A 26,367-nucleotide genomic window follows, 5' to 3' on the forward strand; every position below is an offset into this window, starting at 1 on the left:
TCATTATTAGAAATGTCTCGCTCTGTGCTTAGAAATGTACAGATTACAGTTTTGTTTTAGCTTTATTTGCTTATTTAGAAACTCATTCTCCTGCAAAATGAGTGCTTGTGACTTTAAGTCTCTGAGGATGGGAGGAGAAAAAAAAAATTATGTACAAGGCAGGTGTGCTAAGGTCCAGGGGTTCTGAGGACCCTCAAGCCTGTTATTTCACAGGATGAAGTGCGTTCCCCTTGCTTTCTAGTTAACGTTGACTGTTTGCTGTACAGAATTAGGTGGTACAACAGCATCTTGCCAGTTACTGTTCTTGTCTTTGTGGCTGTTAAGTAGCATTTGCATGATCTCCTAATTATGAATAAGGGAACAATTCTTTATCCAAGTCCTTCTGCACTGTGGGTGCTGAAAATAGCACTTGCCCTCACCTGGCTCTCCACAATGCAAGAACGGGAGTCAGAGAGGCCCATCAAGACTGGCTTAAGGTCTCAAAAATCTAATGCCCAAGAAAATATTGAGTGCTTTGAATTTGTAATTCAAAAAAAAGAGAAGACTGACTGGAAACATGGTAAGTTTTCAAAAAGCTAGTATACAAGGGACACAATAATTCTCTCTCCAACGAAGATGGACTCTAGCAAGGATACTGAAGCACTGGAATAGGTTTTTGTTTGAAGAATTTTCACAACACAACAGGCGGTTGCCAGGAAAGACATAAAGAGCATTGATCCTGCTTTGAAGCAGGAGAATAGACTAAATGGGCCCGTCGGGTCTCTGCCTGGTGGCTGATTCTGCAGTGGTTCTGAGGAGTGTGTGCAACACAAGCACACCGCTTGTGCCCTGCTGCCAGATGGTGCTTCGGGCTTCCCTGCGGGCACCAGAAATGAATTCATTCTGGGCTGGGAGGCCCTTAACTTCCCAGTGCTAGTTTCAGCTTATTGCCATTTTCTCTCCTGAGTTGTCTTTTCCCAGTACTTCACAAGCCAGTACTAGTAGTTTAATGCTCCCTGTAGTTGCTAACAGTTGCAGAAGTTTTCTGACTCTGAAACATGCAGGGGGATACTGTTGCTCATTCAGCTATGCAGCTCAGATGGTGATGTTTTGAAAGACAATCTGGGAGGCAACTAGCTATCTACACAAGTTGCTATATGGAATTAATGAGGTAGTATTTTAAATTTTTCGATAAAGAGTGGTAGAATATAGTAAAATGTGATTTGAGTAGACGTATGGAGATGATCACATTGGTCTCATACACGTGTAGAGACAAGTTCACTATAGTCATCTATAGAGGTGCGTCTATAGATTCACTATATAGGTGCACTATTGTTGAGATGTAACTGAGTATGCTGTGTCATGCATACAGCATTTTAAAATAAATGCTTTTAAATTTATTCTCCTTTGGAAAAACAGCCGAAGATGCCATGACAAAAATGCATCCTCCTCATCTTCACTTCATTCAGTCACATTCACTACTTCTAGAAGATTTATTCATAACAGTTTTTATTTTCCTCTATAAAAAAAATAAAAGATGGATGAAAATTGATCAGAAAAGACAAGGCAAGGCAATAGTGCCCTAAGTGGAGGCCTAAACTGCAATTAGCGGTTACTAAAGCAGATAACAGTTTTTGCTGTTGGGTTGTCTTGCAGCAAAAATATCCAAAATTGCCTTCTGTCGTCTGCGATGTGCCAGGAGATTGTGCCTTCTCCGATGTAGGTCTCTCCTCTCTCTTGCTCTCTTTTATCCATGCTTTTGCTACCTTATGCAAGCATAGATTTCTCAGAGGATCTAAAACTACTGTTCCCTATCATCAGTACCATTTAGTTGCACCTATAGAGATGCCTAGACCTTCCACTGCCTGAAGCTGACATTGAAAATCACTTTGATTTTTTAGCTGGTGCAGCATGTGGTTGTCTTGGCTTCGGCAAAAACCCTGATGAACTCTTCCTCTTATCTGTTTTTTTGCACTTTCATTTTCTAGTTGCCAGTTTTCAATTCCCAAATGTCCTAAACTTCACTTACTATATTTTTGCAACACTATTTATTACGAACTGCACCCAGGCACGCTGTTTGCATTGTGAGAAATGCACTGCAACATGACTTTTTTTCCCGCTTACTAGTCGTTTCTATAAGCCTGACAAGGCTGTTGCGTGACACTCGTATCCAAAGGTTTACTCAGTTTGGTAGTTTATCCTAAGGTTATTGGTAATAATGAGCAAAATGTGGATGCCAGAGTTCATGCTGAAAGGGGAATAGAGGGGTAGAGAAGTAGCTAATAAAATCCTGAAAACTTTAAACTCAATATAAACACACAGTATATACTCCATTTGGACAGTGAAATAAAGCAAATTGTATAAAACACCCTTGAGGTACCACAGTCCGCAGCCATAAGAGAGGATTGTGTGGGGCTGGGAAATGTTGGGAAGAAAAGTGTCCTTCAGACCCTTTACACGCATTTTAGAAATTTTCATGGCTGCACTGTTTTCAGTTTTATAACATCTCTGACCTTTGTACTAATTGCCGTCGCGGAAGCTTTGTTGGCTGAAAAAATGCCGTAACATTCATCCCCGGATTCAGAGTTCCGGTCACAGCGTTATAATAAAATTGCATGTCAACTTGATCTTGGACCTTGGTGATTTTTTTCCTGTAAAAGGTACAAAAAGGTGGAAATTTGTATGATTCTCAATACCTGGTTTTATGCACATATATATGATTTAGACATATCTGTCATATCCCAGTTTTCCATGGTAGATTTTCTAAGAACGTTTTTGTGCTATTTTCCGTGCACGTTTTAGGTGGAAATTTATTTTTTTCCATTCAAATTCACTTTGAGGTTACGTTAAAGTTTCTTCTACAGTTTTTGTACACTGGGGTTTGTTTGATTTTCCCTCTCATCAATACCACTCCTTAAAAACGATTATGGTAGTGCATGTCTTTTAGCCTTCTCTGAAGAAGAGATAATTTTAGGTTTGCCATTTTTACTTGGTGGTGTGTTCCTTACTGGGAGCCAAATTCTTGCATACGCTTTTTGCTAAGAAAAAAATGTCAGCAGGATGTTTACTGTGTTCTAAAACTCTAATTTAAGCCCGCTACAAACTAGGACGCCTGCCTGTTTTATGTCAAAGGCTTGAATGGCCAGCTAGCCTCTGGCCAGCTAGCGTACGTGCACTGTGCTCTGCTCATGTACGCTGGAGAGGACAGTCGACCACACATTTAAACAAAACAGATCCTCTCTTGAAAAGCCCCTTGGTTATCGAGTGGTGTAACACGCAGGCTACGGTACCCATCTATGACTTCCATTATTCCTGATACTTTTTAAAGTGTGCGTAGTTTCTGTATTGCTGCGGAAGGGTGTTGGTACCTCCAAAGCTGACAGGGTGATGTTCACATAATAAACAGGGTGCAGAAAACTTTATGGTGAAGAATTTATTTTGGGAAGGACAATGACGTGAAATTCCCTGCAGAGAAACTCAGCAGATGAAGTCAGATTACAACGCAGAACTAGTATTTTAAGAACAGAGATTGCTATTCTGTTATCCTGTGCCTAATAAGAGACATGTAAGAGCTTAAGGGCTGGACTCGTAACGTATTTTTCTGATATGGCATTGGTTTTATCAATATCTTTATTTGAAAATATTGTCTTCATTTAATAAGAGTTCCAAAATGTAGAACGAACCAGAAATTTATGTATGAAGACTGAAAACAGGGCTGTAATTTCCCCATTTGTAAGTTAGTATTAGCAAAATGTGTTGTTCTTAAGTATCGTTTAATCAACTCTGTTGTTGCTTCTGGCAGCTGTGCCAGCTTTTGTTGCAATATAGCTCACGTAAACATGCAAATATATGGTGAGTTTAAACCAAGGTTCTCCCCTTATTAAAGCTATTAGTCCAGATGACTGAGAGTAGGGACATACCAGCGTTAAACACACATTCAAGGAAAGATCTTATTATACATTTTTATACATTTATACATAAAAATGTGCACAGAAATGCATCTGCATCTCTCATACAATTCTTTTACTGACTGTGCTGATTTTAACTGCTCATGTGTATTACATGTGACACATTTGTAACCTCCACTGTCACAGTCTCCTAATTGTTCCTCTGTGCTTATAGACAGACCAGCAAGGGCTGTACTAAACCCATCAATTCCATAACATACAGATTCCATATGTACTTTCCTAGGCAATTTCCTTTCAAACCTTTCCGCTAGATTGACTCTTTATTGCTTAGGGGGGCTCTAAAAATTCCAGATCACCGTGGCAATTATTCTGCCTTTTTGGTTATTAATTAATGAGTAATGGAATGTGTTCACATTAAATAGCTGTATTACTGATTAGGTTTGAATATTCTATTTGAAACTGCCTCAGTTGTAACACTACGTTGTAACACTAAAATGGTCAATGATACTAGAAAGTTGATATCAGGTTATTTTTACTGTGTATCCTCCGTGGTGCAAGACAGCTACTTGAAGAGTGTTATGGATTTGCTTCCCATGTTACTGACAGCCTAAAAATCATCTCTATAAATTTTCTGGCAGTTTTCCATATGAAGTGAATATTTAATTGGCTTATATTTAAACATTGGCTTGTACTTATACATTGACTTGTATTTATACATTGACAAAAGCTTATTTTTATATATATATATATACACACACACACACATTCACAAATGTAACGTATGTTTAATATGTCCATCTATGTAGTTTTATGTGAAAGGATTAAAACGTGTAGAAAGCTAACCTGATGAACTGGTGGGCAGGAACCTGCGCTCCGATTGGGCATAGCTTAGTACCGTCTGCTGGAGGTTAGCCTGAAGCTTACACTGAGCAGAGGCTGGGGAGGGAAGGATTATAAAGCACTGGAGCAAATACTGAGCGATCCCTCCCTTGATATAGATTCCTAGCTTCTGGCGACATATTTTTAAGGAGTTCCAAAAGTGTATGCGGGCTGTTGCGGAAGATAACACTTTAGGAATCCGTAGAGGCCAGAGATATTTTTGAATCGTATTACACATGCTCCTGGAGAGATAACTGGCAATGTAATCTGTCAGGCCCTGGCTGCAGTTCCTCCATCTCTACCCTGGTCTCCATGCTTTTTGCTGGTGTTATCAAGTCCTTAGAGACAATGATGGAAATTGGATGTTGTATTCAAGATACAAATATCTTGAATAGTCTTGTTTATTCCCTTTTCCTTATCTAATCATTCCCATCAGGCATTTTCCCTTTTTTGTCCACTGTTGATCATTGAGATTAAAACTTTGGAGGATTTTCCACAGTGATCCCACGGTCAAGAGTTAATAGGTAACCGAGCTACAACCCACCTCTGTGAAAATACTGATAGGGTATTTTTTTCCCATGCCTCTTACTTTGTATTTCTCAGTGTGAAATCCCCTATCCCCAGTTACTTGTTATGTTAAGATTCCCCTGTAACACTTTGCAGCCAAGCTTTCATTTTGTCAAGCTGTCACCTGCTTATATATTCTCTTTTACTGGCAACCTATGAGTTCAGATCCAAGTGAGGTGCCAGTGGAAACCCACCTCTTATATAGACTGGCAATTTATTCCTACCATTTGATTTATATTTTTATTTGGATGTTATCTTAGAAAAGGCTGTTCTCTCTTAATCTATTTTTGGGGGGGGTTGGTTTGGTTTTTTTAAGAACATTTGCTTAGGAACCTTGCTGAAATCTCTTTTGAAATATAGATACTGTTTATCTATGCAAGTAATCTAGAGCTATATACTCACTGATTCACCCAATGGTTTTAACAGGTTTTGTGAAGGGTGGCTTTCCTTCACAAAACTGTATTGACTCTCCCCCCTTACAGGGTCATAGCCACATGTCCTCTAATCTGGTACTTTATTACAGAGTGTACAAATTTGTCCATTGCCTGGGTCAGACCCAGTGCCCTAGGTCATACAGACCACTTTTCAGAAAAATTCATGTCCCGTCACTGCCTTTCAGTTCTTTATCCTGGGGCTATCTCAGGTGGGAGTTTACCCATCACAATTAATGTTTCAGTGGTTTCTCACTTAGAAATGCTTTCTTAAGTATGGATCTTTGGGTTTTGATTCTTTTTTTTTTTTTTGGTTGTAAAAAGAAATAGGCACTGCACTGATCGTCAGACTAGGTTTTAGAGCCACTAGAGGGAAAGGTTAGTTTTAAGTGAGAAGCCAAAGGAAAGGCAGGTTATGTCTGCTTAGCATTTTGTCAAAGAGTGTTTTCCCATGTATAAGGGGCATTGCACAAAAATACAAAACAAAACAAAAAATTTAAAAAAACCACTGAGATGTTGAGAGAAAATTACAAGGCAGTAAATGCTTTTGAAACAAAAGTGTTTCTTGACACGATGATAGATCACTAGGCAACCTAGGCAGCTTCAACCACTGTGAGAAACCTTACATAGAAAACCCTTTTAGATCAAAAGGGAGAAAGAAAACAATGCAGAGAATCAAGGCTTGCTTGGTTAAAGAATTGTGGCTATTGTCATACTCACTGCGACTTCCATTTCATACACCCTGTCTCTTGAAAATTGTCAGCAAAACAAGAAAATTTGGCAGATACTGTTAGCTGGGAGAATCTATGTGAAATGAAAGCTGTGACAGACAGGACCCTAAAAACATGCACACAGCGAAATGGCTGAGGAGCCTTTGCTGTTAAAAAAGTGAGATGCTGGATAAATGTTTTCTGCTAGCTGGTTTCACAGTCGCAAAATGTCAGTGTCAGTGCCAGTGCCGAATTTATGCAAAGCATTTGAGTCTTACTTCATGTATATCCAGGCCTACTTTATTGTGTTCAACGGGAAGTGGTCAAAGTTAAAAACTCCTGTCACAGCAGATAAAACCATTATGTTCCTATCCACACTCTGACTTTAGTCCAGCTCAGTAGCATAAATCAAGTATCATTTTATATTTCATCACAACCAAGTCTCTTGATGCAGACCCCTCTGTTAGGTTAACCAACACTTTCGTTATTAAAATTAATCTATTTGGGTTTGCTCCAAATGCAAATGTCGGTCATTTAAATGGTGCTGAATAATAATTAAAGTTTTAATTCTTTTGGCATATATTGGCCAATGGTTTGGGTCAGAAGGGACCTTAAAGATCATCTAGTTCCAACCCCCCTGCCATGGGCTGGGACACCTCCCACTAGACCAGGCTGCTCAAAGCCCCATCCAGCCTGGCCTTGAACACTTCCAGGGATGGGGCATCCACAGCTTCTCTGGGCAACCTGTTCCAGTGCCTCACCACCCTCACAGTAAAGAATTTCTTCCTAATATCTAATGTAAATCTCCCCTCTTTCAGTTTAAAACCATTACCCCTTGTCCTGTCGCCCCCTTTAGGTATTATTTTTTTGTCAATGATACTATTGCTGAGGGAATGGTATTGGCATGTCTTAGTGTAGTATTGAGAGATGTAGGAATTGTTTTTATACAGGCACATAGCATCTCTAAGCATAAAACATTTTGTATTGATGGTTGTTTTAGTAGCCACTGATCAGCTGTAAATGTTAAAAATTCACAAGAAGTTGCTTTTTCCTTACCACAAAATGACTCTGAACATTAAATATCTTTTCAGCAAGAGTTGTTCTTTTGGCCACCAAGTGGTTTTAAACATTAAACATATTTTAAAAGTATTACTGCTCTCAGCCACTGGGTGACTGTAAACATTAAATATGTTTTATAAAAGCTGCTTTTCAAGCTCCTGCCTGCATGGCTATGAACATCATTTTTCTTTAAACTTGCTTTCCAGCCACTGAGCTATTTTTTTCTTATAAGCTCAGTTCTATTTATAATTTTTCACAGACGAAACAAGTGCAAGGTTTCACTGGCACAAGGCAGCTCTTCGTTTATGACAAGTAATCGTGTCCTAGCCATCTTCTCATAAAGACACTGCAGGTAATGAGGCCAAAATTAAAATGGAATTTTACAGATATTTTGCATGGACAGTGTGTGCATATCTAGGGTCCTTCTCCCCCATTTTTGTGTATAATTCTGCAGTAAACCAAAATAATAAAAGCAGACATGAGTGATATTTTATACTAAGATAACTGGTCTAAGAAGTCAGTTACTGTTGGATTCTGTAAATCAATCAAGTCATCATCAACCCTAGAGGAGGACAAAACAGAAGGCAAAATAGTCACAAGATTGCTGAGCAAGTGGGAGTCACTAAACCAAATATGATTAAGGGCTTTAATTCTGTGTGCAGAAATAACTCCATGTGGCAAATTAGATGTAATCCTAGGAAGGCCTGGAGGGATAAGAAAAGTGTTCATGAGAATCTGGCTTAACAAGAGCTAAGAGAAAAAAATCACCGATCACAAATATTCTGTTAAGGACAAATTATTTTGTTTAGAGAATCCCATAAGGCTTAGAGTCTACAGCAAAGACATGGCAGGTAAAAATAATACCTTAGGGGGAAAAAAATCTACATAAAACAGAGGTCTAAAAATATCTACAGAATAAGGAACAGCACATACTGGAGTATCTTTAAGTGGCACATCAGCCAATTAGTAAGTGTAATGGTCTGTCGACCTTGGATTTAATGAATCCTAGATGCTAAACATTTCTCCTTATTTGTTGTAAGGAACGGCATAGATGGGCAATCCAGCCCAATGTCTATCCCATACATTGTAGGTTCTTCCTAACTAAGGAACCATTAAAGATCTTATGGGAACATGAGCCTGGTGTCCCTCCAGCCTTTAATCAACACGGATCCCAACAGACCTGATTGAAACCTTTCCACAAAAGCCATTTTTGCTAAGTTTCTGTAGATCTGAAAGGTGCAAACATGTAATACTGTCAAAACTTGTTATGAAAAACCAGATGGCTGTCTGATGAGTCATCCCCCAGGTTAACTGGTGACTGACAAATTAAACAGGCGGTTCCCAAATTAGTAGAGAAGCATTCTTTATATCAACCTGACAAGCCAAGCACTGGCTGGCTGGGAATCCGTAGGCCAGGCAGCCTTCTCTGGAGCTGGGAACCTGGCAGGTTTGTCTGTTCCCTGATTTCTCTGCCATACAGTTGATGACAAGGAAAGTTGCCATGCTTCCCAGACAAGCTAGTCAGCCTGCAAACTGAAGTGGTCATAACTACATAGGAAAAAGATCAATGGAAATGAAACAAACTGTCCTCTTTGCTAAAAACTCAGCAGTGCTGATGTTGTTCTCTGGAGTTTTTCTGGAGTGAAGCAGGATGAAGTGAAAGGCCAAAACTATCTGAAATGTCCCAGTAAAGCAATATTCCACTGTCTAGACATCCTTACTTGCCAGTTATGGGGACCTTTCGTGCAGAAACCAGCAGTAAAAGTGAAATCATTGAGGGTTAGAGAGGAGAAGACTGGATATAGAGATGGGTGCTGATTTCAGGCAGATGTGAAAGTAAAGAATGATAGAAGAGGAAGGGAGAAAGCTTTATAAACTCTACAGATACAAGCGTCCTTCAGCAAGGAGTGCCTGACACACCAACGTGCACCAGTTGTCGACAGAGAATGTTGCAGAGGTCCACAGAGGTGTAATTTCAACTAACCACTTGCATCTTGGTATGCAATTGTTTACAACTGACGATTTTCACTGGAAATAATTGGTTGACTGCTAGTCATCCCATTGAGGCTAGCATGACGTTTTGGGGATAGAGATTCTAACTGGTAAAGGATAATATACATCCAGTAGTCAATCCAGTAATAACCAGGATAGGACATATACAGCTGGAGAGAATCTCAGTCACATCCTTCATCTTGCATCTGTGTTTATTGCTGTTAGTACAGCAAGCATCAGTTTTATCATTTGTTCTAATCTAAAGGAGTATCCTAACTTATTTGAAGCATAAGATAATTATGTAGCTAGGTTTCCTGTATTGTAGGAATATCACCTTAGAAGCCTGTCTATCCTCCTGTCTCTGTAAATGGCCAGAAGTAGAGGTTAGAAGAAAGTTAAACACACATTTAGGTAGATTATCATGTAACAGTCTATCTGGAGGTAGGTTTTATCCAAGCACACCTTACTTACTTATTTTTTTAACTCTGTTGGTAAAGTTCACAATCATGTCAAATACTTCTCTAATCCCCATTTTGTTAGGTCTAGTGACCGTACATTCTTGAAATCGATCATGTCATTCTACAAAGCATTTCCTTTTCCTAGTTTTAACATTTTTTGAATTTCAGTCTGGAAGATAAAAGGTGAATAGGAACAGATAATTTAGCTTCTGTATAGTCCTAACTACTGTATACATCTCTATCATGTCCTGTCTATTTGTCTCATTTCTAAATTAAACAGATGAAATCTTTAAAGCCCTATGTGGAAAACTTTTCCTGTCTCAAACACTTTCACTGCTTGCCTCTAAGGCCCCTTTATTTCTGCTGTCCTTTTAACGATAGGGCAACAGTAATCAATATTTTCAACAGTCTTGAGAGAATTCAGATTAGAAAGATGCCTGAAGGGCAGGTTCAAGTGCTCAAGCCTGCAATTTATGGTCTTGCAAGAAATGATACAGACACAGATGCTCAAATTATCAGCCCCACTTGCTACTTATTTGGTTCAGTAGCTCCAAATTCATCCACTTTTTCTTGCTGCCTTCACTCCGTATCACCTCATGCCTGAACACAAACCAAACCCTGCCAGACAGTTTTCAGCAGATGCTTGATAGTCCTGGGATTCTTTCATGGCTCTTGCATGTGATTCTGAATGAATCCTCTGTTCACAGATTTTAAGTCCTAAACCAATATTAATCACTGAGCATAATCCAGTGAGACATAGCACCTCGCTGTTCAAACAGCAGATGATCCTGTGTGCCTTCAAAAGATCATCCAGTTGCTAATACAATGCGGGGCCGGGGGGGGAAGTTTTCCTCTCATTGAGTAGAAAAAATAGCTTTACTATGATATATTAAAGAGCTGCATTTGATAGTTTTATTTGCAATACTGGTGGGGGCATAAGGAGAGGAACCGTTAACATTTGTGGAGGGGACACAGTGCCTGAACATATGTAAATTGCCGCTTTTATTTGCCACAACCCAGATTCAAACACTGGTGTACTAGGAATTGCTCCAACATAAAATAAGGGATAATCAGTTCCTACATCAGCTTTTCTTTGTAACAAATAAACAAAATCAAGTTCTAGCTTTTCCTTCTGAAGAAAACCTTTCATAAATGACCTGAAAGGTGTCAAGATGTCAGACTGCCTGTCTGAATCAAAAGATGACAGCAAGGCATCAGCTCCTTAAATTCCAAAATCCATAAGAAGCTGATAATTGAACTGGCAAGTTGTAAAGACGGAATCCTTTCTTTGAGCCACTGCACAGCAATAAGAGATCTCTGAACTGCTGATTTAAAGGAAAGATACAGGATAAGAACTGCACCAGCACATCCTACTGATTTACTGTAGAGCTGAAGTAGTGGCAGTTCGGTAATACCGATGCTGCAATCTGGGTGATTTATATTTTAGCCACCTTTATCAATTTGCTTTGGGTAGCACAAGAGGACAGTAACAGTGACGACAGGATAGGTTTTATGGCAGCGTAGTACAAGGGACTTCGGGATACTAACTCACCAGCTACCTTGCAGGGATGTCCTAATGGTTCATTTCCAGTGCTACTGTTACCCGGCCTGCCTACGTTAAAGCCCACCTGAGCCTCCCTGCCCACGTTGCAAATGTGGTTTATGATTTGAGTGTTGACTTACTTGCGGACACAGTGTGTCAGTCATATCGATACTGCTCTCATCAACAGTAGAGGTTTTAGACTTGTTAGTAAGATCTCATTACTGAATGTCATCAGCACATTCTCAGGACAGATTTGTAAAAGTAACTTGTCACTGAAAGATTTTTATAGGCATCTTGCGGGTTGGTTTTTTTTTTTCCTCGATATCACTAAGTGCAGGGCACGTAAATGGTTTTGAAAACCCTAGTCAGTCTTTAGTCTCCCAAACAGCTTTTAATAGCTTGAGCTGCACCACCAAGTTCCTCAAGCAATGCTGAGCATCCCTAATTTATAGGTACCTAAATTTTGCTGGCATACGTTGTAAATGTGAAACAAAATGTTCTGGAAATTTGTCAAGGTAGTCTGAGCAATATCTCCGGAGCCCAACCAGAACAGACACAGATCAAATTCAGCACGACTACAGTAGGTGATTTGGGGTATACCATGCAGGGTTAGATCTCCACATGGATTTATTTGTCTAATTCTACATGAAGTATCTCAGTACCTGCCTGAATCCGGAAAAAAGTAAATTTCTGTAAAATTGTTTCATGGGTGCCTAAAATGTCACCTAAGCCTGTCCCCAATCTGCTTACACACAGAACCATCTGAACTTTACACTGCTGAGCAGCTAGATAGCAATTAATGCCCAAGCACTGTCAGAAATCATAAAGTAGATATACTTAATTCTTTGTCGGAAGCCAGTCAGTGACATTTTCAGAGTTCAGAGTTACATCCCATGCAAAATGTGGCTGGAAGAGAGGTAACATGGGTTTGATTTTGCAGTGAGGGTGGTGGAAAACTCACACAAGATGCTGCAGACACAGTGTTAATCCTTTCCTTTTTTTAAAACCCCCTCCTCATGTTTTAACCACCAGGCCAGAGAGCCTTTCCTAGTCTCTCTCTCTTCTCCATTTTTTTGATTCGATGAATATTTAATGATCCTGTATAAAACAGATCAGCTTCCTTCTTCTTCAAGAGAGTGGTGGTCTGAGCATTCACTTAAGAGGTGGGAGGTAAGCATTCAACCACCATATAACAGAGGAGTGAGTTAAAGTAGTCTGTAGCTCATGCATCCACTGGGCATTCAGGAAGGACCATCATCTGCTTCTGCATTTTGTCAGAAGAAGGTTACTTTAAGCTGTTAACACAGAAAAGGGTTCAAAACAGTTTTTATCATGTAAATACTTTCTGAGAGAGAAGGTATCTAGGATGCAACTTGTCTCATTGGTATTTCTTCCAGACTACAGCACCATTTCCCTAACAAGCTCTCTTATTGCTAGGCATCGAAATAACACCAGGTAGAAAAAAACTGCGGCTGGGCATTTTGCAGTAGCTCTTTTTGTGATTCATGGCCTCAGTATCTCTGTGTTGTAGTTGTTGTGTATAAAAGCATTGTGTAATGTTACTTCTCTGTTTTATAGGTGTAGTCTTGAAGATGGTGAAAACTGAGAAGGAATATTCATTGCAGAGCTTGCTTCTTAATGCATATATATATTACCAGAACTGACAAACCACAGATGAGAGTGTACGTGCAAGGAAACTGATGGAAATTCACCTTAAAAAAATAATATGTCTTTTTTAATATGTTTGTGAGGGATTCAGGAAAAAAAAATAATATCTTCCAGTATTTTGTTTTGTTTTAATTTTGAAACAGGGTTGAAAATAGAATAGCTTGAGCAATTATAGGTAGAACTCTAGTTGTTTGATTCGAATGCCAGCTATAAAAATACTCCAGTTTATCTCAGTGATTACAACGAAGGTCCGGCTGTCTGACAATGAATTTATAGCTGTGTCCTGGTTTGAGGTAAAACAGAACCAATTTTGTGTTCAGTAATTTTGCTTTTGAGCTAAGCCTCTCCTAACTAACTGAACTCCCTGAAATTAGCAGTGTATTTTTAAAGAGAGTAGTCTGCTTCCAGAGTGATAAGACCTAACTGTTTATAACTTATACCAAGGAATGGTATGCACAGAGGCTCTTTCTTATAATTATTACTATAGCAACTAAGGTCAGCTAGTTTTGTTATATGCCCGGTCGGAGAGTTGGAAGCAGAAAAGCGTAGAGAGGTCACACCTGTGGGGAGGAGCGGACAGGACAGGTGACCCAAAACTGACCAACAGGGTACTCCATCCCATCTGCTCCACGCTCAGTACAAAAAGTGAGGGATCAAAGGGTCAGCCCTTTTTCTTCAATGGCCGGCGTCCGAGGAGGACTTTGTCTGTTCACCTGCCTTTGATCCTGATCTGTGCGTTCCTGAATCCAGATCCAGAATCCAGTTCCTGTCCGTCACTGAGTCAAGTTTGGGACTTTCCCAGTGCCTGCCAGTGATGTGATCATCATCCTGGGAGCTTGATACGTTTTTTTATATATTGTGTGTATTTTATTATTTTCTTTTTATTATTAATATTTTCCTTAAAGTAGTTTTATTTCTTTTTAAACTCATAAGTCTCTTGTCTCTCTCATCCTTCTCTCCCTGAAAGGAGATGCTCTCACTTCTCTGAAGGGATGTAAAAGAGAGCATCTGTCATTCATTTTAGTGGCCAGCCCAGCCCAAACCATGACACTAACCCACATATTTATTTTGTTTATTTATTTATTTTATTTGGAATTAGGATAGAGTTTTGTTTTGCAGATCTTACCACTCTTGATCTTTGGGGAAAATCAATACCTTGGATTGTAAATTAGAAATTTCAGAGGGAAGACAAAGAGTCCGTGAATATTGAGTACATTCCAATTTTAGATAGTTGATACGTAGGCCTGGTTTTGGATTTTAGCAGACGCAGATTCATCTGCAAAACAATAACACAACAGATGTTAAGCAAATATTTTGCTAAGAAATGTAAAACTTTTTTTAGGAGCTAAGCAATAAGTTGCAGGATATCTAGGCCATATTTAGGCATGTTTATTTCCAGCTTTGATATTTCATTAGTTCATAATTTTATGTATATCAAGGCTTGCCTATCTCACAGATTTTAGAATTTATGAATAAACATAAAGAAGTTGGCGGGAGGGGGTGGCATAGAAAAGCAATTGTCTAGAACAGAATCCTCACTGCAGTCAAAGGAGGGTGAAACTGCACTTCAGCCTGGATAACAATCAAATATGGTCTGTCTTTACCATTTGAATTTTATCTTTCCTTAGTCTGGGGTTGGGTTTTTTTGTTTTGTTTTGTTGGTGGGTTTTTGGTTTTGGTTTGGTTTGTTGGTTTTTTTTGTTGGACAGTGGTACCAACTTAAAAATTGCTTTTTATCTGGTCTCCAGAGACAAGTGATTTTGATCATCAAAATAGAGAGAGAAATGCAAATCAGAGGAAAAAATTCCCAGAGCAGGCTCAGAATAACTCTAACAAGTAAATGATTCAAACTCTTATCTGGTAAGAATTGCAGAGTTTCTACCTTGATCATTTCAACAACATGAAGTACAGAGTTAGGCATTTTGTAGCATCCTTAACTAGAATTTTCTGTATCATGGCTGTGCCATACAAATATTGAAATACTTGTATTTATACATGTCTGTATGGGCACAATTCATTTGCATGTTGTACTGGTCTTTTTTGTCTTCTGCCTTGTTTAAAGAACATAATGCGTTGCTGTAACATTGAGGTATTAAAGAAGCCATTGAATAAGCTGCAGGAATTTAGGATTAAAATTTAGAAAAAGAATGCTGTGACCTTGCTCAAGAGAGAGAAGGAGCACACTGAGGCAGCAGCAACTTTTTCCTTTCAATTTTGAAAACAACCAAATTTGACATCAGTGTCTGATTTTACTCTTTTTTTCTTTTAAAGTTCAGGTATTTTAATTAAGGAAATTATAATTTTTCAATGTGTTTCATTTTAAGATCCAGATTACGAGTGAAATGAGTGGAACGTGTATATATATATATAGAGAGAGAGGCATGTACGCCTTGACTGACATCAGGAGAAGGCTACGTTGTAGTCGCTGGTGTTTGCAAGGTGTTAACTTACTAAATGGCATGATGCCACAGAATTCTCAAATAAGAGAAATTCTTCTCAAAGAAGAATTTTTTAAAATGTTGTAATAAAGATTTGTCTGTCTGTAATGTAGTGATAGCAGGGAAAGGCAAATAAATGTTTTCTGCTTAGGTTTTAGAGGTGGGAAAATGCACAGATAAGGAAAGTTACTGTGTTACAGCTTAGATTTTTCCTCAGAGCTTTCTGGCCACCAGTTATACCCCTAAATTTTTGGCTACAGATGAGGAACAGAAGAACATGATGAAGGAATGACCATGCATTTAAGGATTGAAACTACCTATTCTATTACTATATACCTTTCAGTCACTCCAATAATAAATCCCAATTACCTTTTTTTTGTGTATAATTAATTGGTCACATTGGTTTCATTACTTTTAAAAGGATTCTTTAACCATATGTCTAAGTGATTTGCTGAATAGTTATGTTGTTAAAGGTTTTTTTTCTTGAAGCCAGGCTTTCATTCATATTTTAGATAGCTCCAGGCATTGCTTACCCAAAATATTTGGGCCGTGGGGTGGTGTAATAGGATCCATGAGTGGATATGCTGATCTGGCCTGTTGTTCATCAGTTTACCCAGGGACAATTCTCCATGAAGAGAGAATAATTTCTCCTGACGCTGTTCGATCCATCTAAGCTTTTGACAGCACTTGAGCATCAGGGAAGGGAGGAGGCAGAGCCACCCTGGGTGACAGGGGGAACTCAGGACAGGGAGGAAGAAGCTGGAATGAAGTCTAAGAAAAAGACACCCTGCAGCCCTCACGCAGGCCAGGTTCAGTGCAGAGCTCCTGCTGAAACTGCTCAGAAGTCCTCTGAGAAAACGTCTGGGGAAATGAGATGTTTTGGATACATATAATTTCTATACCAGAAGGGCTGGGACGCTGCACTCATGAGAACCATGCAGATGGGAAGTGAGAATATCACGTAGGCTTCCGAGAGGTGTTTTTCAACATTAGATACATTAGCTTTTAAATACGTAGATAATAGGCAGAAATGCATATATTTGGGTGTTTTCTTTGACATAGCCTAAAGCTGATGTGCCCCTGTGTTTCTGATATTGTCAACACATCTGTCTCAGGACATTTGAGCTCTCTCAAGTGGTAACAGGCCGATGTACATCCGAGAGTGGGGCAGCTCTCCTTGGTGACTGGTATAAGTTTCACAGGTCATGCACACTTGTTTTTTCCCTTCACACATCATGGTAGCAAATACTTAATCCTTGCCATAAAGTTTGTCTGATAGAGAATAACAAATACTGTTTTCACTGTTAGAAATACCTTCATTTTTATGATCAGGAAGATAAACCACAGGCATGCCTTTAAAATCCCATCTATACTATATGCTCATCTATACTGTACTCTGTCTTATCCAAACAAGACAGATAAAATGGCATATTGAATTATTTCTCTTGGTACCAATATTTAATCTTAACTGTTTGATACCTGGATATGTGTTTACTTTCTAACATCTGGGGGAAAAAAATGGGAATCCCGGTTGTTCAATTTTTTCTCACTTGTTCATGGGTACCTGAGCTACACTGTATTTTTACAGCTTAGCAGATGAAGGGTCTGACACTGTATTCCAATTTGCAGAACACCAGAAGTTATCTAGTGAAAGTCTGCTGTCATGAACTAATACATTCCATGGCAATTTCCAAATTTTTCATTCAAAACAGAATCTGACAGGATTTCTGTTTTAAGGTAAAACAATGTCATAGTTACAGAACTGCAACTATATTCCCACATGCAGAAATAGATAAACTCAAGCTCTTAGATAGATTTATGAATCTGGGCAACTCAGAACCTCATTCTTCTTCTTGGCTGTTTTTCTCCCTAATCTCCCATCCGCATTTAGGGACTCCCTTCTGACAATGAAGTAGTGCTGCAATATGAGAAATGGAGTCTAGCCAGAACTCCCAGGCCTATATTAATTTTGTTTATTTATTTTGTTTGCGGTTCTATATTTTGTTTCTCCAATTCCACGAGAAATAGGATCTTATCTGTGCAAAAGCACTTCTTTTGCGGTTTACCTAATGGAAACAAAAAAATCTCATTTTCTGAGAAAGCTCACCATATTTTTAGAAGGAACAGGATTCTTCTGATCTGGAGAATTTTGTGAGACTAGCTGTTGTAAAACCAAGAGGAGTACTGCATGTGCGTATTGTGAGAGTACAATTGGAAAAGTTGCCAAGATCATCTCTTTCATTAGGCTGATGGATTTACGTGAACTTCTTTACAGATGTTCACATCAGTTCTGAACGTTTTTCCACTGTCTTTGTAAATTAGTTCTGCATTCAGCAAATTCCCAAGTATTCCTACAGATCTTATGCCCCAATTCAGCAAAGAAATGTATCATTTAATCTTAGAATATTGAATTCAAGCATATTGAAATACTTTAAAACAGATTTAAGGCATGCAGCTTTTCATTTTAAACTACTGCTTGTCTAAATATCCATACTATATGTAGAATAGGAGATGACCCATACTGATTACATGCTTATTAAACTCAGAATACTGAGGAAAATTCTGCTAGTAGTATTTAAGATAAGAGTGAAATAATATAAGCATGTGAGACATTTGCTGTCAGAGCTCTTTGTCTTAAGGGATATTTCCTCGCCTGTATTTTAGTACAATGCAACTTTCAATTACGCATTATGGTGACATACAACATTCAGTGTTTTTTATCTTTTTTTGACCACAGGCCATATGAAAGGCTAATGACCTTTAAAGATGGGGTGTTTTTTCATACACTTACTTAGGTTTTTTTTGAGAAGATGCTCACTGCACCTTTCTTTTGCATTTATACAATAGGAAATGGCATGTCACACTTTGGTAATGTACAATAGATTCGCTTTTGCCACTACTCCCTTTCCTAAACTAGATCTTTAACTTGTGAGCAGAAATTTCATTTTCCTTTATTTTATTTTCCCCATCTGGGGACCACGCTCTGACGTTGTATTTTCTTGTTTCACAAATCTCATGTTTTGAAAAATGTATGCTGGTGTCCTGAAGAGTCATCAGGACCTAATCTTAATGGTGAGTCAGAGATATATGTAAAAACCATTCACCTTTATTTTAATATTTCTTTTTGTACCATCAAAATTAAAAAAGCTATGACATAGAAATATGTCTGTACTAGCAACAGTTTTTTCTTAGTTCACTGACCTGCAAGATTAGGATGATGTAAAAAAATGATTCATTTTGGAATCAGAGCATGAAAGTCTCAAAACAAAATGCGTTCACCATTTTAAGTGTTATTTCAGAGAAGTTTGTGGTGAAGCAGTTCAGCACAAATTTTGAAATATCTTTGATTAAGCTGAACCTCGGTTTTTCAGTGATTTGTCTACCCTCCAAAATTCAAATAATGTTTAGGATTGTGTTCCCAAGGTCATAACCCATTGCAAAGCCTTTTAAAGACTTTTTAAGGTTTGAAGTGTTTATAATAACAATCTTAGCTTAAGATCGATTATCTTTTGCGACATGGCTTTTGCAAACTTCTGTGCAGACTCACTGTGTGCTAAGAACGCTAAGATCAGCTTGGCGGCTGCATGGGATGTGTTGTGCGTATCAAGATCTTTTTAACAGTAGAATTCCCAGCAGAAGTGTAAATAGCCTTTTATCCCAGATGTCGGTGTGCAAGAGGTATGTAGTTGCAGATCTGTAAATATCGCTAAAATGTTCGTAAATATTTTTAGGATTTAGGGTTTTTTTCATAGACGTTTCCCAGTATTTTTCGCCTCCCTCACATGACAAATATCAGCAGATGAAAACGGGATTTCTTTTCCTCCAGAAGAGGGATAGAATTACACCCTTTTTTTCCATGCGCCTTGAGTATTTTAGAAGTACAAGCATAACTGAGTGGTTAGCAAGCCAATCCCTGTTTCATCTATGTGCCTCCAGTCCCAACCGGCTTAATGAGTTCCTGTGCCTGTCATTAGGCTGCTGAGCTCTGATCACCCTCGTGACACTGCGTGGATGCACTGTACAGTCAAAGCCGAGGCTGCTGATCTCCAACCGTCTTCAAATTTACTCACTACAGTGCCTTTCACTAATTCACAGTTTTATTAAGCTACCAGTAAGAACCTGAAAAATCACCTTTCTATGCCTGAAAACCCCACTGAGCCTGTAAAAGGCCGGTGATAATACTGAGAAGCTGCATTGAATTCTAATTGAAATGAGCCTAACCTGAAGGAGGAATGTATTTTTTTTCCGAAGACAATAGTTAATACTGCCATTGCTGTAGGTAAAAACTTCATTCGTATTTACGATTTGGTAATGGATTATGTTAGACTGTATTCAGATCACCTGTTATGCAGGGAAATTATAATGCTTGAATGCAAATGATTCAAGTAAAATGAAGTGAGCGATTCTCTGGCCAAGGGGACTGCAACTGGCCACAGCTCCTCCAGATGTTTACAGAGGACCTGTTCAGCTGTCCACGTCTGGTGTCAACCCAAAAGGTGAGCATCTGGAAGTGTCTATCACAGAATCACAGAACTTTTAAGAGTTGGAAGGGACCTCTAGAGATCATCTAGTCCAACTCCCCTGCCAAAGCAGGATTGCCTAGAGCACATCACTCAGGACTGCATCCAGGCGGGTCTTGAAAGTCTCCAGGGAAGGGGACCCCACAACCTCCCTGGGCAGCCTGTTCCAGTGCTCTGTCACCCTCACCGTAAAGAAGTTTTTTCTCATATTTGATTGGAATTTCCTGTGTTCCAGCTTGTGCCCGTTACCCCTCGTCCTGTTACTGGGAACCACTGAAAAGAGTCTGGCTCCATCCTCCTTAAACCCACCCTTTAGATACTTGTAAACATTAAAAAGTCTCCTCACAGCTGGCTTCAGGCAATAGACGGAGGCCAAAGAGAAAGAATGTTGGAAGCCAGGCTGTGAAGCACCTCTCAGTCGGCTCCCCTTGGAGCTGTTCCCTCTGCTGTGCAAAGTGAAGGCCAGCCGGAGCGAGGAACCCCCGAGACATTGCCCGAAAGAGCCAGGCAATGGCAGGTATTTTGGAAGCAAAACATAACCGAAACTGCTCGGGTATAAACTTTGTGACGATATGTTATACCTATTGTGGTTCGTGTTTTTAAAGGGCATGGCCTTTTTAACAAAAAGGCGGGGCTGATGGTGGCTTCATCAAGGACAGCAGTGAAAGTGATGAAACAGCTCTGCGGCTGGTGCTGTGCCATGAGCCAACCCGTGCCATGTACGTGGCTGGCCCAGATGGGGCTCCAGCAGACCCCAGCTCTTCCTTCTTGCAACGTGAAGAAGTTTTAGGACAGTATCAGTAGGTAAAAAAGGCATCGAGCTCTCTGACATACAGTGGTTTTAGATCACTTCGTCTCCAAAAAAACTGAAGTTGCATCTGATTTTCACCATTATAAGTTATCTAAAGATGCCGGGTGTTGTCTTTCAGTCTGTGGAAAGCACTGTGCTATGCTAGGCAAGCACGATACTTTTGTGGGAAAGAAAAGCTTGAAAAAGAGAAAAATAGCATTTTTTCCCCTGATGCTGTACTATAATTTGTTTAACTTCTGAAAACAATCTTTAAAGGGATTTTTTGGCCAGATTGTGGGAAGCTAAACAGATAAGTTTTGTGTTAAATTTCACCTGAATATGATTTGAAATGGAGGTGATATTAAAACCTGAAAATAATAGCTTTAAAATGAAAAAAAACCTAACAAATGTCCAGAAAAAGAAAAAAGAAAAAAAAAAAAGAAATCTATACCGCATCAGTCCAGAGTATGATGCATCAGAAGTATCAGTATGGGACCGCATGTGTTTATTACATCTCAGTGTGTTGTTTCACTGTCTTTGTACTTGCTGGTCTGTGTAATCATCGCTCCCGGTTGGATTTCATGTAAATTCCAAGCGCAAGCAATACTTAGCTCTTCTGGAAGCATTTTGCTGTGCAGAACTACCACACGAGGCGATACGATATTCCCATTGCTCAGTGGTCCTCTTGTTCTTTCAGCCTTATCTGTCAGCCCTTAGGGAATGAGGCGGCATCTGCTGTGGAGCTGTTTCTGTAATAGCTCTCTGAGAGCCTATTCCAGGTAGTCTCTAATTAGACACACCCAGATGGTGGGCACTGAGCAGATGTACTGCCAGCTTGGGGTGGATATGGAAGAAAGTTTTCTTTTGGCTCCCCATAGTTTGTCTTTCTAATGTTTCTTCTCAATTTTTCTTCGCAGCCATCAGTTGAAGCGTTGGGGTTGTTTTTTTTTCACAATTCCTGAAATACGGAGCAAACTCAAGCACTCTAATTTTTATTGCAACTCTAATCTAAGGCACTAAACATTCACAGTGCTTGGTGTAGTTTGAAGCCTAGACATATCGAACTCATGTTACCCAAGTGCTGTCATGAACAAGCCTGCTCATTTGTGCTTTGATACAGAATCTTTATCAGCAATTAAGATTTTGTTCTTGGAAACTAATTAACAATTATGTTCACACTGCCAGAGACATAAGTAAGCACACTCAATCATGTCTATGTCGCCAGCCTTGCAGATCAAATGAATGTAACTAGCTGGAATAGAGTCTGATGTTTTCAGGCACATGAGTAAACACAAGAAGCAGATCTCCAGAGTGAGAAACACTTATTTTCTGACAGATTCTTTTCACAGTAGAACCATACTTTAAGTGTTTAGCCACATCTGACACTGAAAAGATTTCAAGGCAGAATACTTACTTACTTACCCAGGAATTCAACCATCATGTTCACGGTGCAGTGCTCCATGCTTCATTTGCCATTAATGTTGATGTATTTTTCACAGTATTTGAGAATTCAAGAATATGATAATTTTAATTTAAAAGTTCCCGTATTATTCCTCCACCTTTATAAGCCTGATCATACAGAATTAAAAAAAAATAATTATATATATGTATAATCACAGCTCAGACAAAACCTCTTGGATTTGGAGTACAATGTCCTGAAATCACCTATGTTTCAACAGTTTTAACAAACTCGGTCTTCAGGTATCTTCTTTCTAGTGATCTAATGTATTTGAAAGCAATGTTCACAAAATGCCTTTGCACCAAACTTAGTCACGTATGATGTGAGAATTTATAAAATATATAACTTGGGAACTGAAGATAAACATGAAATCCTGAAGGCAGCCTTCATGAATCAGAATGCTTTTTTTGAGGAGGTTTTGAATACAGCTTTACAATCTAACTGTCAAGAAACATAACTAAAACATGATTAAGTCATTATTTGTGTAATACTTGAATAGTAATAGCTTTTCACAATCCATATGAGGCTTACTGTGTTCCTTCTACAGAGTACATTGCTCTCTCTTTCCTTCCTTGGAAGGAAGTCTTTCAGTCTGTGTTATCTTTAAATATCTTGTACGAGAGAGAATGACAGTGATAATTGGTGAATAAGTAGGATGCCCACTAAGGTGCTGCTTAGTCGTGCTGCTGCCAGCTGAAAAGTAAGGAAATATGGCAGGGAGATGCTATTTATATCTCACGTTTTAAAGAAGAAAAAAGCAACCAAACCAAACAAAAAACCCCACACAAATCTTTTGCAAGTATTAGATTTTTAGAAGCTAAACGAGGAGAACCTTTTCCACTTTTTCATCATTTGGCCATTATGGAGTTGTTGAGACCATCTGACAAGATACATGAGCCACTTTGAAAACAATTTCATCAGTAACTATGTTGTATGTAGATATACTTTAAAATTAGGTAAAGACAGACCTATTCAGTGAAGAATAAGCATTCTTCTAAAATATTTCTAGAATCAGTCCGACTGTGAAAATTCAAAGATGCTCTGTAATTAATCTTTATTTCCCATTATGTAATCATTTTTATTTGTATCTTCACCTCATTTTCTAATGGAAAGTGGCATCAAAACTTCTGAGAAATCATAAGCAAAAGTGTTTTGCAACTTCTGCTGGCCAATTGCATGCGGAGTATTAGAAATCTACTTGAAAGAGTCTTCTCTCATGGGTTTTCAAATTCAATTTTACAGACTTAACAGATCTAGAGAAAAACTTCGATTAGCTTTCCGACTCCCAAGTCTTTATCTGATTGAAATCAGAACTCTGAAATTCTTGAAATTCACCCATGGCTAGTGAAAGTGTATTAGTGCACACAGTTACAGTATGTATGGCAAAAAACTTTTAAAGTTTTTAATCTTAATATCCACTGAAGCCAGGCACATGATGCCAACCACTGAAAATATGGCTTAGAAAACATTGTGTACATTGTCAGTGTTTTAATACATTATGGCCAATGCAGTTGTGCTTCTGATGGCATTTTTTGAATGTTTGTTTTGAGGCCATAATCAAGCAATTGCTGCAAAAATAAATACGGTGATTTAAAATCTTGCTATGCCTCAGAAGTACCATCCCCATGTTTGAGGAAGCAGAAAGAACCACATGAACACTCCTCATCTGGTTTAGGGGCGAATCATCTGTCTTGGCTTGAGCTGCTGCTGCTGAACGCTGTTCAAGCCAGGCTGGAGAACATTGCGCTGGGTTCAGGTGCAGAGAGCTCCCAGCCAACGTTCTGGAAACTCGGCTGCGCAAGATCTGACGTAGAGAAGGTGACAAATGCGGGTATGGAAGTACATGGGTGGGAGCAGCTCAAGGCTCCTGATTAAAGGCTGAGGGACTTGGGTCTCTTCAGTCTGGAAAAAAGACGACTGAGGGGGGACCTTAACACCTATAAATACTTAAAGGGTGGGTGTCAGGAGGACGGGGCCAGGCTCTTTTCAGTGGTGCCCAGTGACAGGGCAAGAGGTAACGGACACAAACTTGAGCATAGGAGCAAACTTGAGCATAGGAGCAAACTCCTCCACCTAAACATGAGGAGGAACTTCTTTCCTTTGAGGGTGGCAGAGCACTGGAACAGGCTGCCCAGAGAGGTGGTGGAGTCTCCAACTCTGGAGATATTCCAAACCCACCTGGACGCGTTCCTGTGCAACCTGCTCTAGGTGACCCTGCTCTGGCAGGGGGGTTGGACTAGATGATCTCCAGAGGTCCCTTCCAACCCTACCATTCTGTGATTCTATGATGACGGTACAAGAGTAGGCACGCTGTTGTGCAGTCTGTGCTGCTCACCTCGTACCTGCTCTTAACCCTGGTAGTGAACGGCTGCAGGGTGGTGCAGTGGTGGTTTGGCTGTGGTGTAAGAGAATGTTAAGAAACTAGTATGGACATTAAAAGTGGTTTAACAAAAGCAGTGTGCGCTGTGCCTGAGGTACTTTGTGTTGGTATTGTGGCTTTTCTGCTTTTACAACCTAACCAAGCTCTTGTTCATCTCAACCCAGCGTGACATTAAGCCGTATAGACCTAACTAGGTAATTTTAGATAGCTTAGTTCAGGGATAGAAGAGGCTGTGGTGGCAGCGCATGTAGTCTGTCTGCATCACTGCTTCCACTGCTACTTCTACAGTTGGTGGGGATTATACTCCTAGGGTTTGGGTTTTGCCTGTGTCATGTTTTAACTGACCTTCTGTCACTCTGCTCTGACAGTATGTAGTACCTTCCACAAATAACAATAGCGAAAGCTTAAAACCCAGCATGGTCCTTGTAAATGTAATTATAACTAAACACAATTTTCCCTTTGTCTTTTAAATGAAACGGACAAAAGAAGTACGTGTCAGTGATCTTAAATGAATGTTAACTCACAAAATCAGAGGAAGGAGAAAAGAACATTCACATTCAGCCTCAGTTATGTCTATATTATTAAATTATCTCTGCTGGTCTGCCTATTATTTTGTGCTCTGAGTCCTTTCTTTTCTTGCCCTTGCTGTCATTCTTATCTCCTTTCCGTAAGAATAAGTTAGTTATCTGATTAAATGGTAATTAGTGACTTCAGTGGGGCTGTGTGTGTGTAACTGAGAACAGAATTTTGCCTAAAGAGTTTTTAAAAGCAAATATGCAATAATAAAAGGAAACTGAAATGGTGTATGGTTTTTAATATAATTACCAAAAAAAATTCAAGGAATTGAAAGCGAGCTTTCTGGAACAAAATTCTTTCTCAGCACGTGAAGTAAGCAGAGAAAAGGGGCACAGCACATGTCACGTTTGGTAGATTGTTCTTTCGTATTTACTTTTAATTTGATAAAGTTCAGATATACACAGATTAAAGAGAGAATAAAAATAAAGTGCAGGAGTGAAGTATCTTTAAGTTTACCATAAAATTAGACTCCGACTCCTATAATTGCTTTGTTCTTTTTAAATGAAACCTTAAAATACATTCATCATATATCTACGTTTAATGCAGTGTTTAAGTTGTACAGTACTTATCTTGTTGGTTAATACCTGCAGAGGGCTGGGAAGAAAGGAAAGACCTGCCCATGTAGTTCCTGGATAACATCTGAGGAGGCTTTATTTAGTTATCTGTTTTGCAGGTAGCCTTGTACGTCCTTGCTTTGTACATCCTGCAAGTTGAATTTCTGTATTGCTCAGGAGGCCACTGCAGGTGTCACCCAATAAAGCACACGCACAAACGGCAGTGGACACAAACTGCAGACCAAATGGGCAGCTGCTGCAGCAGGTTGCAGGCCATGACTATTTGTCACTCCTTGTGTTCTGTTGTCCTTAGCAGCTGCCTGCTTTTTGGTCCCCTGAGTGGCTCTGTAATAAGATGCTAATAGCTACCTGTCAGCAGTCCCAAAGCTTTATCCCTGGGAAGTGAATGGGAGTAATTGGGAATTAGAGCTAGGTACCTACTGAAACGGAGGGACA

The 26,367-nt window shown here is 39.3% G+C and overlaps 1 protein-coding gene across 2 annotated transcripts in view; it reads left to right on the forward strand.

Moving 5' to 3' along the window:
* The window catches only part of CDH12 (cadherin 12), a 573,557-nt gene that overhangs the window by 446,043 nt on the left and 101,147 nt on the right, over positions 1 to 26,367 (forward strand). The gene's annotated exons all lie outside the window — the stretch shown is intronic.

This window comes from Chroicocephalus ridibundus, chromosome 2 (genome assembly GCF_963924245.1).
Source record: "Chroicocephalus ridibundus chromosome 2, bChrRid1.1, whole genome shotgun sequence".
NCBI classification, from domain to species: domain Eukaryota; kingdom Metazoa; phylum Chordata; class Aves; order Charadriiformes; family Laridae; genus Chroicocephalus; species Chroicocephalus ridibundus.